A 13,553-nucleotide genomic window follows, 5' to 3' on the forward strand; every position below is an offset into this window, starting at 1 on the left:
TGTGCTGCATGGCAGGTGGGATCTTAGTTCCCCAGCCAGGGTTTGAATCTGTGCCCTGCATTGGGAAGGCAGAGTCTTAACCACTGGACTGCCAGGAAAGTCCCAGAAAAAGATATCTCAATAATTGTCTTTTGCCATCTCTAAGAAAAAAAATTTTTTTTAGTATTTATTTACTTATTTAAACCTGCGCCAGGTCTTCCATCTTCTTTGCGATACTGGGGATGTTTAGTTCCAGCACATGAACTCTAAGTTGCGGTATGTGGGGTCTAGTTCCCTAACCAGGGATCAAACCCAGGCCGGGTGCATTGGATGTATCTTGGCCACTAGACCACCAAAGAGACCCCTCTAAGAAATTTTTAAATCTTAATGATTTATTCAGCATGTGCCTATAAAATAAAGATTCATACATAAAAGTAAGCAGAGTCTATAGTAGATAATTTAGACTAAAAAGTCCAATTTTACCTAAATTATTTAGATAAAGTCAAAATGCATTTCAGATTTAATTTTCTTTAAAATTTGTGTCTAGAACATTCTGAGCTATCAAATATTCTATAGTCTTCTCTCACAAGGTTCATATGTGATCCTTCCTCCATACAACTGGTCTTTCTACACAAATGTTTCTCCGTCCTTTTTTTTCTTCTAGTCACCACTTTCCAACCATGGAGACTTTTTAGATGTTTTTGCTGAACATGCCTCCCCATTTCTCTCATTAAATGTAAAGGAATAAGATTTTGTCAGACAGAGTTGAGCTTTGGATGATCAGAAAACATTGCAATAACCAAGATTGCTTTCACCTGCCAAGCAGCAGTTTCTCCCCCTTGGGGGCAATAATGCCCCTGTTAAGAACGCATGCTCTACATTTAATCTAATCCCTGGTCTCCACAACCTTGTCCCTTCACTTCACTAATTCCTATTCCACCTGCCACCTTCAGTTCTCAAGTTAGACTCTGTTTCCTCCAGAGACCTTCTCTGATTCCCCAAGTCAAGGTCAGATGCTCCTCCTCTGTGCTCCCATGAGACGGAGTATCCAGCATTTACTACAAAACATTGTCTTTTTTATCTGTTTGCATTTCTGTTTTTGCTCCTTTAGACTGTTAAGTCCTCATGAGGACTACTTATAGCTTGTTTGCACTGATGTATGTATTAACTGGATTTTTCTATAGAGACAGAACCAATAGGATGTACATATATACAGAGATTTATTTTAAAGAACTGGCTCTCAAGATTGTGGGAGCCAGGAAGTTCAAGCCCTGTAGAGCTCCAGCGAAGGAAGAGCTGGTGTTGCAGCTAGAGACAGCTAGAGACAGAATTCCCCCTTCTTTGGGGATCCTCAGTCTTTTTCTCTACATCTTTTAACTGACTGAATCAAGGCTATGCACATCACAGAGAGTATTAATAATTCATTTCACTTAAACTGTAGTGATTGAAATATTACTCTTAACTGAAAAATACTTTCATAGAGACATCCAGGCTGGTGTTTGACCAAATATCTGGGTAGTGTGGCCTAGCCAAGTTAACAGATAAAATTAATCATCACAGTATCCAACACATAGTACTATGCCAAGCACATTTGTTATTCAGTTGCTCAGTTGTGTCTGACTCTTTGCGACCCCATGGACTGCAGCACACAAGGCTACCCTGTCCTTCATTATCTCCTGGAGTTTGCTCAAATTCACGTCCATTGGATGTCGGTGATGCCATCCAACCATCTCATCCTCTGCAGTCCACTTCTGCTGAGTCGGCTCTTCATATCAGGTGGCCAAAGTACTGGAGCTTCAGCTTCAGCATCAGTCCTTCCAATGAACATTCAGGGTTGATTTCCTTTAGGATTGACTGGTTTGTTCTCCTTGCTGTCCAAGGGACTCTCAAGAGTCCTTTCCAGCACCACAATTGGAAAGCATCAATTTCTCAGCGTTCAGCCTTCTTTATGGTCCAACTCTCACATCCATACATGGCTACTGGAAAAACCATAGTTTTAACTAGCCAGAACAAGCTTTTATAAATATCTCATGAATGGATGAGAAAATCCCACACATTAGGAGTGAACTTGTGGTATCAGTTCCCTTAAGTTAACACTTCAGTAACACAAGACCCTAAAGTCTCCATTGCTTAAAATAATGAAAGGTTTATTTCTTTTTCCTGCTACACATCCACTGGAAGTCACGTGCTACTCTGTTCCATGTCACTGTGACTCTGAGACATTAGACGATGAAACAGATTCTTTCTGCAGTACTGCCAGATTCACAGCAAAAGGAAAAAATTCTTAAAATTTTCTCCTTAGGTGTATACACATCACTTCTCCTCACATTTTATTGGATAAAGCAATTTCATAGCTTAAAGTGAAAGTGTTAGTTACTCAGTCATCTCCAACATTTATGAGTCCAGCGACTGTAGCCCCCCAGGCTTCTCTGTCCATGGAATTTTCCCAGCAAGAATACTGGATGGGTAGCCATTCCCTCTTCCAGAGGATTTTCCGGACCTAAGGATCAAACCCCGGTCTCCTGCATTGCAGGCAGATTCATTCTAGGCCTGACTATATGGCAAAAATAAAATCCGGATAAACAATGAAACAGGAGGTTATGATGGGTTGAAATATGCTACTTGTCTCCTTCCCTTACTTGTTATGTTGAGAACACCTCAGAAATTGATCTTATTTAGAAATAGGCTCACTGCAGATGTGGGCTTCCCTGGTGGCTCAGACAGAAAAGAATCCACCTGCAATGTGGGAGACCTGGGTTCAATCCCTGAGTTGGGAAGATCCCATGGAGGAGAGTAAGGCAACCCAATCCAGCATCCTTGCCTAGAGAATTCCATGACAGAACAGCCTGGTGGGCTATGATCCATGGGGTCACAGAGAGACAGGACTGAGCAACTAACACTTTCATTTTTTCACTGCAGCTATAATTAATGAGTTCAGTTCAGTTGCTCACTTGCATCCAACTCTTTGCAACCCCATGGACTGCAGTACACCAGGCCTCCATGTCCCTCACCAACTCCCCGAGTTTACTCAAACTCATGTCCATCGGGTCAGTGACCCCCCCTCCCCTCGCCCCTCCCCACTGCAATCCCCATCAGCGTCTTTTATGATCATCATTCTTCGCATCAGTGCTAGTTTGGTTTCAGCTTCGCATCAGTCCTTCATGATTTTCCAGACTGATTCCTTTAGGAGGACTGTTGATCACTTGCTGTAAACTTGAGTTCTCTAACACACAGTTCAAAACATTATTCTTTGGTGCTCAGCTTTCTTTATAGTCCAACTCTCACATCCATACATGACTACTGGAAAAACCGTAGCTTTGACTAGATGGACCTTTGTTGGAAAAGTAATATCTCTGCTTTTTAATATGCTGTCTAGGTTGGTCGTAGCTTTTCTTCCAAGAAGCAAGTGTCTTAATTTCATGGCTGCATGCCATCTGCAATGATTTTGGAACCCAGAAAAATAAAGTCTGTCACTGTTTCCACCGTTTCCCCATCTATTTGCCATGAAGTGATGGGACTGGATGTTATGATCTTAGTTTTCAGACGGCTGAGCTTTAAGCCAACTTTTTCACTCTCCTCTTTCGATTTCATCAACAGGCTCTTTAGTTCTTCTTTGCTTTCAGGCATAAGGGTGGTATCGTCTGCGTATCTAAGGTTACTGATATTTCTCCCGGCAATCTTGATTCCAGCTTGTGCTTCACCCAGCCCAGCATTTCTCATGATGTACTTTTCATATAAGTTAAATAAGCAGGGTGACAATAAGCAGCTTTGATGTACTCCTTTCCCAATTTGGAAGCAGTCTGTTGTTCCATGTCCAGTTCTAACTGTTGCTTTCTGACCTGCATACAGATTTCTTAGGAGGCAGGTCAGGTGGTCTGGTATTCCCATTTCTTGAAGAATTTTCCACAGTTTGTTGTGATCCACACAGTCAAAGGCCTTGCCATAGTCAATAAAGCAGAAGTAGATGTTTTTCTGAATTTCTTTTTCTATGATCATGGATGTTGAATTTGATCTGTGGTTCCTCTGCCTTTTCTAAATCCAGCTTGAACATCTGGAAGTTCTCGGTTCACATACTGCTGAAGCCTGGTTTGGAGAATTTTGAGCATTACTTTGTTAGCATGTGAGATGAGTGCAATTGTGTGGTAGTTTGAGCATTCTTTGACATTGCCTTTCTTTGGGATTGGAATGAAAACTGACCTTTTGCAGTCCTGTGGCCACTGCTGAGTTTTCCCAATTTGCTGGCATATTGATTGCAGCACTTTCACAGCATCCTCTTTTAGGATTTGAAATAGCTCAACTGGAATTCCATCACCTCCACTAGCTTTGTTCGTAGTGATGCTTCCTGAGGCCCAACTGACTTGACATTCCAGGAAGTCTGGCTTTAGGTGAGTGATCACACCATCATGATTATCTGGGTTGTGAAGATCTCTTTTGCATAGTTCTTCTGTCTATTCTTGCCATCTCTTCTTAATATCATCTGATTCTGTTAGGTCCATACCATTTCTGTCCTTTATTGTGCCCATCTTTGCATGAAATGTTCCCTTGGTTTCTCTGATTTTCTTGAAGAGATTTCTAGTCTTTCCCATTCTATTGTTTCCTCTATTTCTTTGCACTAATCACTGAGGAAGGCTTTCGTATCCCTCCGTGCTATTCTTTGGAACTCTGCATTCAAATGGGTATATCTTTCCTTTTCTCCTTTGCTTTTTGCTTCTTTTCACAGCTATTTCTAAGGTCTCCTCAGACAACCATTTTGCCTTTTTGCATTTCTATTTCTTGGGGATGGTCTTGATCACTGCATCTGTACAAAGTTATGAACCTCCATCCACAGTTCTTCAGGCACTCTATCAGATCTAATCCCTTGAATCTACTTCTCACTCCACTGTATAATTATAAGGGATTTGATTTAGGTCATACCTGAATGATCTAGTGGATTTTCCTACTTTCTTCAATTTAAGTCTGAATTTAGCAATAAAGAATTTATGATATGAGCCACAGTCAGCTCCCAGTCTTGTTTTTGCTGACTGTATAGAGCTTCTCCATCTTTGGCTGCAAAGAATATAATCGACCTGATTATGGTGTTGACCATCTGGTGATGTCCATGTGTAGAGTCTGCCCTTGTGTTGCTGGAAGAAAGTGTTTGCTGTGACCAGTATGTTCTCTTGGCAAAACTCTATTAGCCTTTGTTCTGCTTCGTTCTGTACCGCAAGGCCAAATTTGCCTGTTATTCCAGGTATCTCTTGACTTCCTACTTTTGCATTCCAGTCCCTTATAATGAAAAGGACATCTTTTTTGGGTGTTAGTTCTAGAAGGTCTTGTAGGTCTTCATAGAACCGTTCAACTTCAGCTTCTTCAGCATTACTGGTTGGGGCATAGACTTGGATTACCGTGATATTGAATGGTTTGCCTTGAAAACAGAGATCATTCTGTCGTTTTTGAGATTTCATCCAAGTACTGCATTTCGGACTCTCTTGTTGACTATGATGGCTATTCCACTTCTTCTAAGGGATTCTTGCCCACAGTGGTAGATATAATGGTCCTCTGAGTTAAATTCACCATTCCAGTGCATTTTAGTTCACTGATTCCTAAAATGTTGATGTTCACTCTTGCCATCTCCTGTTTGACCACTTCCAATTTGCCTTGATTCCTGGACCTAACATTCCAGGTTTCTATGCATTATTGCTCTTTACAGCATCAGACTTTACTGCCATCAACAGTCACATCCACAACTGGGTGTTGTTTTTGCTTTGACTCCGTCTCTTCATTCTTTCTGGAGTTATTTCTCCACTGATCGCCAGTAGCATGTTGGGCACCTACCCAACATGCTGGGGAGTTTATCTTTCAGTGTCCTATCTTTTTGCCTTTTCATACTGTTCATGGGGTTCTCAAGGCAAGAATACTGAAGTGGTTTGCCATGTCTTTCTCTAGTGGACCACGTTTTGTCAGAACTGTCCACCATGACCCATGTGTCTTGGGGGGCCCTACGTGGCATGGCTCATAGTTTCATTGAGTTAGCCATGGCTGTGGTCCATGTGATTAGATTGGGATTGTGGTTTTCATTCTGTCTGCCCTGTGATGGAGAAGGTAAGACCTATAGAAGCTTCCTGATGGGAGAGATTGCCTGAGAGGGAAACTGGCTCTTTTTTTGATGGGCTGGGCCATGCTCAGCAAATCTTTAATCCAGTTTTCTGTTGATGGGCGGGGTTGTGTTCCCTCCCTGTTATTTGACCTGAGGCCAAACTATGGTGGAGGTAATGAAGATAATGGCGACCTTCAAAAGGTCCCATACATGCACTGCTACACTCAGTGCCCCCAACCCTGCAACAGGCCACCACCGCCCCACGCCTCCAGCCGAGATTCTTGGACACTCACAGGCAAGTCTGGGTCATTTTCTTGTGGGATGACTGCTCCTTTCTCCTGGGTTCTGGTGCACACAGATTTCTGTTTGTTCCCTCCAAGAGTCTGTTGCCCCAGTCCTGTGTAAGTTCTAGCAGCTCTATGGTGGGGTTTAATGGCCACCTCCTCCAAGAGGGCTTATGTCACACCCAGGTCTATGCACCGAGAGCCCCTGCCCCTGCAGCAGTCCACTGCTGACCCGTACCTCCTCAGGAGACACCCAAATACCATTCTGTCTCAGTCTCTGTGGGGTCTCTGTGTCCTGGTGTGCACAAGGTATATCTGAGCCTGCTGAGCATCTCGGGGGGGGTATTAGGGTAGGCCCTAATCCAACGCTAATGGCATCCAAATGAAAAGGGTAAATGTGGAGACAGAGTAGCACCCAGGAAGAATGGCACCTGAAGGTGAAGGCAGAGGTCAGGGTGGTGCTTCTGTGGGTCAAGAAACACCAAAGACTGTCAGCAAATCACCAGAAGCTGGGAGGCAAGCACGGGACCGATTCTTCCTCAGAGCCCTCAGAAGAAACCAACCTTGCCAACACCTTTATCCTGGACTTCTAGTGTCCTTAACCATTAATACATTTTTGTTGTTTAAGCTACTTAGTCTGTACTAATTTGTTAAGGTAGCCTGAGGAAACAATTATAGTAGGGAAAATGTAAAAGATACCCAACAATGCCCAGAGATGTCAAGATTCAGCAGTAGGGGCAATGCTCACTGTCTGAGAGTTATTGTCCATATTAAGTCCAATATTAGGAAAATAAAATAAACCTGAAATACTATCAGGGATTAAACAGGAGCCCCCGTTGTACAATGGAACATCTATAGGGCCTGTATCATTTCTGGAAAGCTAACTTCATGAAGTGACTTCTGTTCCCAGGTAGATGAATGCCTGGTATACATATACCGAAATGTTATGTAATAAATGCAAAATTGCTGGTAAAAGCAGTATCTTTTGCTGTCAATGTAAAGCTGAAAAATTGCAGTTCTATAGAATCACCACTAGATGCCACTCTTGGCAGAGTTGAGAAAAAGCTCACTGTTCGTCTGTAAAATGTTTACTGTTACCTGTCAGAACAGCTCTCACCAGGAACCCTGGTGCACTACTGGTGGGATTGTAAATTAGCACAGTCACCATGGAAAACGTTAGGAGGTTCTTTTAAAAATGAAAAATAGGACTACCATACCATATTCACATATGTGTGCATGCTTAGTCCCCAAAGTGTGTCTGACTCTTTGGGACCCCATGGACTAGCCTGCCAGGCTCCTCTCTCCATGGGATTTCCCAGGCAAGAATACTGGAGTGAGCTGCCATTTCCTCCTCCAGGAGATTTTCCCAACAGAGGGATCAAACCTGCATCTCCTATCACTGAGCCACCTGGGAAGCCCCAAAACTGAAGCTGCAAGTCAAAGTAGTGGGTATTGTTACTGTCAAGCAATTTCACCTATGAGTATTTACCTGAAATAAACAAAAGCACTAATTTGAAAAGATATATGTACTCCAATGTTCACTGCATCATTATTTACCAGTGGCCAAGATAAGTGTCCACTGATAGATAAACTTCATATATGCAGATGACCACCGTTATGGCAGATAGTGAAGAAGAACTAAAGAGCCTCTTGATGAAAGTGAAAGAGGAGAGTGAAAAAGTTGGCTTAAAGCTCAACATTCAGAAAGCTAAGGTCATGGCATCTGGTCCCATCACTTCATGGCAAATAGATGGGGAAACAGTGGAAACAGTGTCAGACTTTATTTTGGGGGGCTCCAAAAATCACTGCAGATGGTGACTGAAGCCATGAAATTAAAAGACGCTTTCTCCTTGGAAGAAAAGTTATGACCAACCTAGACAGCATATTAAAAAGCAGAGACATTACTTTGCCAACAAAGGTTCGTCTAATCAAGGCTATGGTTTTTCCAAAAGTCATGTATGGATGTGAGAGTTGGACTATAAAGAAAGCTGAGTGCCAGAGAACTGATGCTTTTGAACTGTGGTGTTGGAGAAGACTCTTGAGAGTCCCTTGGACAGCAAGGAGATCCAATCAGTCCATCCTAAAGGAAATCAATCCTGAATTCATTGGAAGGACTGATGCTGAAGCTGAAACTCCAATACTTTGGCCACGTGAGCAAAGAATTGACTCATCTGAAAAGACCCTGATGCTGGGAAAGACTGAAGTCAGGAGGGGAAGGGGACGACAGAGGATGATGAGACGGTTGGATGGCATCATGGACTCAATGGACAGGAGTTTGAGTAAACTCTGGGAGTTGGTGATAGACAGGGAGGCCTGGTGTGCTGCAGTCCATGGGGTTGCAAAGAGTCAGGCACGACTGAACTGAACTGAACTAACCGATAGATAATTGGAAAAATAAGATGTGGTATGTGTGAATACACACACACACACACACACACACACACACAGTAGAATATACTCAGCAATAAAAAAATAAATAAAATCGTGTCATTTATAACAACATGAGTGGATCTAGAGGGCATTATACTAAATGAGGGTTTTCCCTGGTGGCTCAGATGGTAAAAAATATGCCTACAAGGCAGGAGATCTAGATTTGATTCCTGGGTCAGGAAGATCTCTTGGAGAAGGGAATGGCAATCCCTTCCAGTATTCTAGCCTGGAAAATTCCACAGACAGAGTCCATGGGATCAGACTGAGAAAGACAAATATCCCACCTGTATGCGGAATCTAAAAACAGAAAAATGAACAAAATAAAAAGTTCCACAGATACAAAGAACTCCCAGAAGGGAGAAGAGGATAGGCGAAGGGGATGAATAGGAACAAACCTGCAGTAATCCAGTAAATAAATCATCAGGATGTCATGCACAACATAAGGAATATGGTCAATAACACTGTAATAATGTTGTATGGGGACAGACGGTTACTGTACGTTGTTGCGACCATTTTGCAATGTATACATGTCAAATCATAATGTAATATACTTGAAACTAACACAATAGTGTATGTCAAATACAGCTCAACTTAAAAAAAAAAAGTCTATTGCAATGGTACTGGAATAGGAAAGTTTGGAAAGAAGAAAAAAAACTTAACCCATTATCCTAAGACTCAAAGATGCTCAGGTCAACTGCATACTATTTGAGGTCCCCGACTGTAAGATCCAACGCATTTAGATGGGATAGGACAAATGTAGGAAAAAAAAAGGTGAGCTCAAAGTGTGAAATCAAGGTGGCTGATAACTATGACTCACAGGGTAGTCAAGTGTAAAACAGAAAGAATGCAAGAAAAAGCCAGAAACAGAAATAACAGAGTTAACGGATGGAGAGGTGAAGACAATAACCAGGCATGAGAAGCAGATGGATTCAAGTATTTTAAGACTAGGCTGGACCAGAAAGGAAGCACCCATGTAATGCATACCGCTTACTGTGATGTCAGGTTGCTGGGGTAGCCTAAACATCTATTATCTTTAAGATCTATGGGTTAGTTAGTCACGTACAGATGTGAGAGTTGGACCATAAGAAGGCTGAACACTGAAAAATTGATGCTTTCGAACCATGATGCTGAAGAAGCCTCTTGAGAGTCCCTTGGACTGCAAGATCAAACCAGTCAATTCTAAAGGAAATCAACCCTGAATACTCACTGGAAGGACTGATGCTGAAGCTGAAGCTCCAATACTTGATTCGAAGAGCTGACTAACTGGAAAAACCCTGATGTGGGAAAGATTGAGGGCAAAAGAAGAACAGGGTGACAGAGGGTGAGATGACTGGATGGCATCACCAACTCAATGGACGTGAGTTTGAGCAAAGCCCAGGAGATAATGAAGGACAGGTAAGCCTGGCATGCTGCAGTCTCTGGGGGTCACAGGAGTTAGACACAACTTAGCAACTAAACAACAACTATGTCATGTGGTGATGACACAGTATCATTTGCCTTCATTTCTTAGCACTTATACAACTTCCTCAGTGTCCTTTGTTTAAATACAGATCTGTTTTTAAAAGAAACTTTGTCTTTCCCTTTGGAAAGGTTAATTTGTTGACACAGTACCAGTTTGACAGTCCACTAGAAATTTGGTTGTTCCCCAATCTGACTTAAAAAAATAAAACAAAACCCAACAACAACAATAAATAAAATACTATGTTATGCTCTTTCCTAGCTTAGAAAATGAGAAGCAAACAAATACAGAGATGCCCCCAAACTATACAAATCAGATCTCTTAGTTGCAGAGACAAAAACTCAATCTGAACACTTTATGGGAAAAGCGAAATTTCTTAGAAGGCTCATGTCACCATGAGAACATAATTGGTGCAGCCAGACTCAAGGGTAACATTGAAACCAGAAACTTAACCTTCATCATGGTTCCACTTTACCACTTTCCCACACAATTTCAGCCCACTTTTCTCCACATGAAACAATACACATTTAGACTTCCCAATTTCACCACTGTAGAGAGACTGAGAGCTTTCTCTGGTGCCAGTCTCAAAAATCCTAGGGAAAAGCACTGAGTGGCTTACCTTTGGCTAATGAATCATGGCATTGTCCCCTGCCTCCCTCCCATTTAAAAAGTACTACAATAAAATGCCTGTCAATACAATGATGAAAAGATGAGAGAGAGAGCAGTGGGGAGGAAGATCATGACAGAAATGGGGATGCAATCAAATGATAATGCTGTTTTTTTTTTTTTACATTCTTACAGCACAGACTAGGGGATGCCACTGCTGCTGCTACTGCTGCTGCTGCTAAGTCACTTCAGTCGACTCTGTGTAACCCCATAGACGGCAGCCCACCAGGCTCTCCCATCCCTGGGATTCTCCAGGCAAGAACACTGGAGTGGGTTGCCATTTCCTTCTCCAATGCATGAAAGTGAAAAGTGAAAGGGAAGTTGCTCAGTCGTGTCCGACTCTTCGCGACCTCATGGACCACAGCCCACCAGGCTCCTCCATCCATGGGATTTTCCAGGCAAGAGTACTGAAGTGGGGTGCCATCACCTTCTCCAAGGGAGAAGATTTTAGCTTGTTCTAAAATCGCCAAAGACTCTCCTCAGTCCACGGAATGTACCTCACATTCCAACCTGGAATTCAAGACCCTATATGCAGAGTACATCATGAGAAACGCTGGACTGGAAGAAATACAAGCTGGAATCAAGATTGCCAGGAGAAATAGCAATAGCCTCAGATATGCAGATGACAACACCCTTATGGCAGAAAGTGAGGAGGAACTAAAAAGCCTCTTGATGAAAGTGGAAGTGGAGAGTGAAAAAGTGGGCTTAAAGCTCAACGTTCAGAAGACGAAGATCATGGCATCTGGTCCCATCACTTCATGGGAAATAGATGGGGAAACAGTGGAAACAGTGTCAGACTTTATTTTTTTGGGCTCCAAAATCACTGCAGATGGTGACTGCAGCCATTAAATTAAAAGACGCTTACTCCTTGGAAGAAAAGTTATGACCAACCTAGATAGCATATTCAAAAGCAGAGACATTACTTTGCCGACTAAGGTCCGTCTAGTCAAGGCTATGGTTTTTCCTGTGGTCATGTATGGATGTGAGAGTTGGACTGTGAAGAACGCAGAGTGCCAAAGAATTGATGCTTTTGAACTGTGGTGTTGGAGAAGACTCTTGAGAGTCCCTTGGACTGCAAGGAGATCCAACCAGTCCATTCTGAAGATCAACCCTGGGATTTCTTTGGAAGGAATGATGCTAAAGCTGAAACTCCAGTACTTTGGCCACCTCATGCGAACAGTTGACTCATTGGAAAAGACTCTGATGATGGGAGGGGTTGGGGGCAGGAGGAGAAGGGGATGACAGAGGATGAGATGGCTGGATGGCATCACTGACTCGATGGACGTGAGTCTGAATGAACTCTGGGTGTTGGTGATGGACAAGGAGGCCTGACGTGCTGCAATTCATGGGGTCGCAAAGAATCGGACACGACTGAGCGACTGAACTGAACTGAACTGAATCCCTTCCAGCCTTCTCTCCCCCTGCCCTGCTGTTTCATACAGTGATGCAAGAGAACAGGACCTGATGTCACTATCTAATTATCTTCAGTGTGTTTCTTTTCACTTGCTTTCAATCAAGTTCTTTCCTCTGTTGGAGATGATCTACTCCATAATCCCCACTATGCTTGGCTCAAAAACGACCTTCCCAAAGACATCTGCATCCTAATCCTTGAAATCTGTGAATGGTACCTTATAAGGTGATACATCCTTATATCCTTGCAGATGTGATTCAATTAAGTATCTTGAGATGGGGAGACAATTTTGGACTATCCAGGTGGGCCCTAAATTTAATCACAGGTGTCCTTATAAGAGGAGGCAGAGGTAGATTATACACACATAGAGAAGGCCATGTAAAGATGATCAGAGACTTATTTGGAGATGCTGGCCATGAAGATTAGGGTGATGTGGCCATAAGACAAGGAGTTACAGCAGGTATCAGAAGCTGGAAGAGGCTAGGAATGGACTCTCTCTAGGGGGCTGGGGGACTGTAGTCCTGGTGGTAGCTTAATCTTGGCTCAGTGGATCCTGATCTTGGATTCTGGAGCCTAGAACTGTGAGAGTAACTGTCACTGTAATACAATCAAGTTTGCGGTAATTGTTATACCTGACGAGACATACCTAAGATTGAACATCTAAGCAATGTTCTCAGATTCTAAGTAACCCTTCCTTCCTCTATTCTCCCTCTGACCTCTCTCCTCATCACAATTTCTATGGCACATGTGTAACGTCTGTTCTCAGGTTTTCTTTTAGAACCTGAACTGTGTCTCATGTGTTATCTTTCAGGTTGCCCAGGGACTTCCCTGGTGGCTTAGAGGTCAAAGCGTCTGCCTACAATATGGGAGACCTGGGTTCAATCCCTGGGTCAGGAAGATCCCCTGGAGAAGGAAATGGCAACCCACTCCAGTATTCCTGCCTGGAGAATCCCATGGACATATGAGCCTGGCAGGCTACAGTCCACGGAGTTGCAAAGAGTCGGACACGACTGAGCGAGTGAAGAAGAAGAAAGAAAAAAGTACACGTATATCTGTATATGTATCTATATATTTATATTCAAATCTTAAGATTCTCAGTAAAATATATTTATTGAGTCATCAATAACTTTACTTGGGAATATACAGTACAATGATCGAAGACACTGACAGTGTGACTAAAGAAAATTACCAAACCCTCCAAGGCTGCATATTCTTACCAGTAAATTGGAGAAAACAAAACAGTGCTAA

General features: G+C 42.7%; 1 protein-coding gene across 4 annotated transcripts in view; it reads right to left on the reverse strand.

Moving 5' to 3' along the window:
• KYAT3 (kynurenine aminotransferase 3) overlaps positions 1 to 13,553 on the reverse strand; it is a 66,525-nt gene that overhangs the window by 38,693 nt on the left and 14,279 nt on the right. The gene's annotated exons all lie outside the window — the stretch shown is intronic.

Source organism: Capra hircus, chromosome 3 (genome assembly GCF_001704415.2).
Source record: "Capra hircus breed San Clemente chromosome 3, ASM170441v1, whole genome shotgun sequence".
Taxonomy (NCBI): domain Eukaryota; kingdom Metazoa; phylum Chordata; class Mammalia; order Artiodactyla; family Bovidae; genus Capra; species Capra hircus.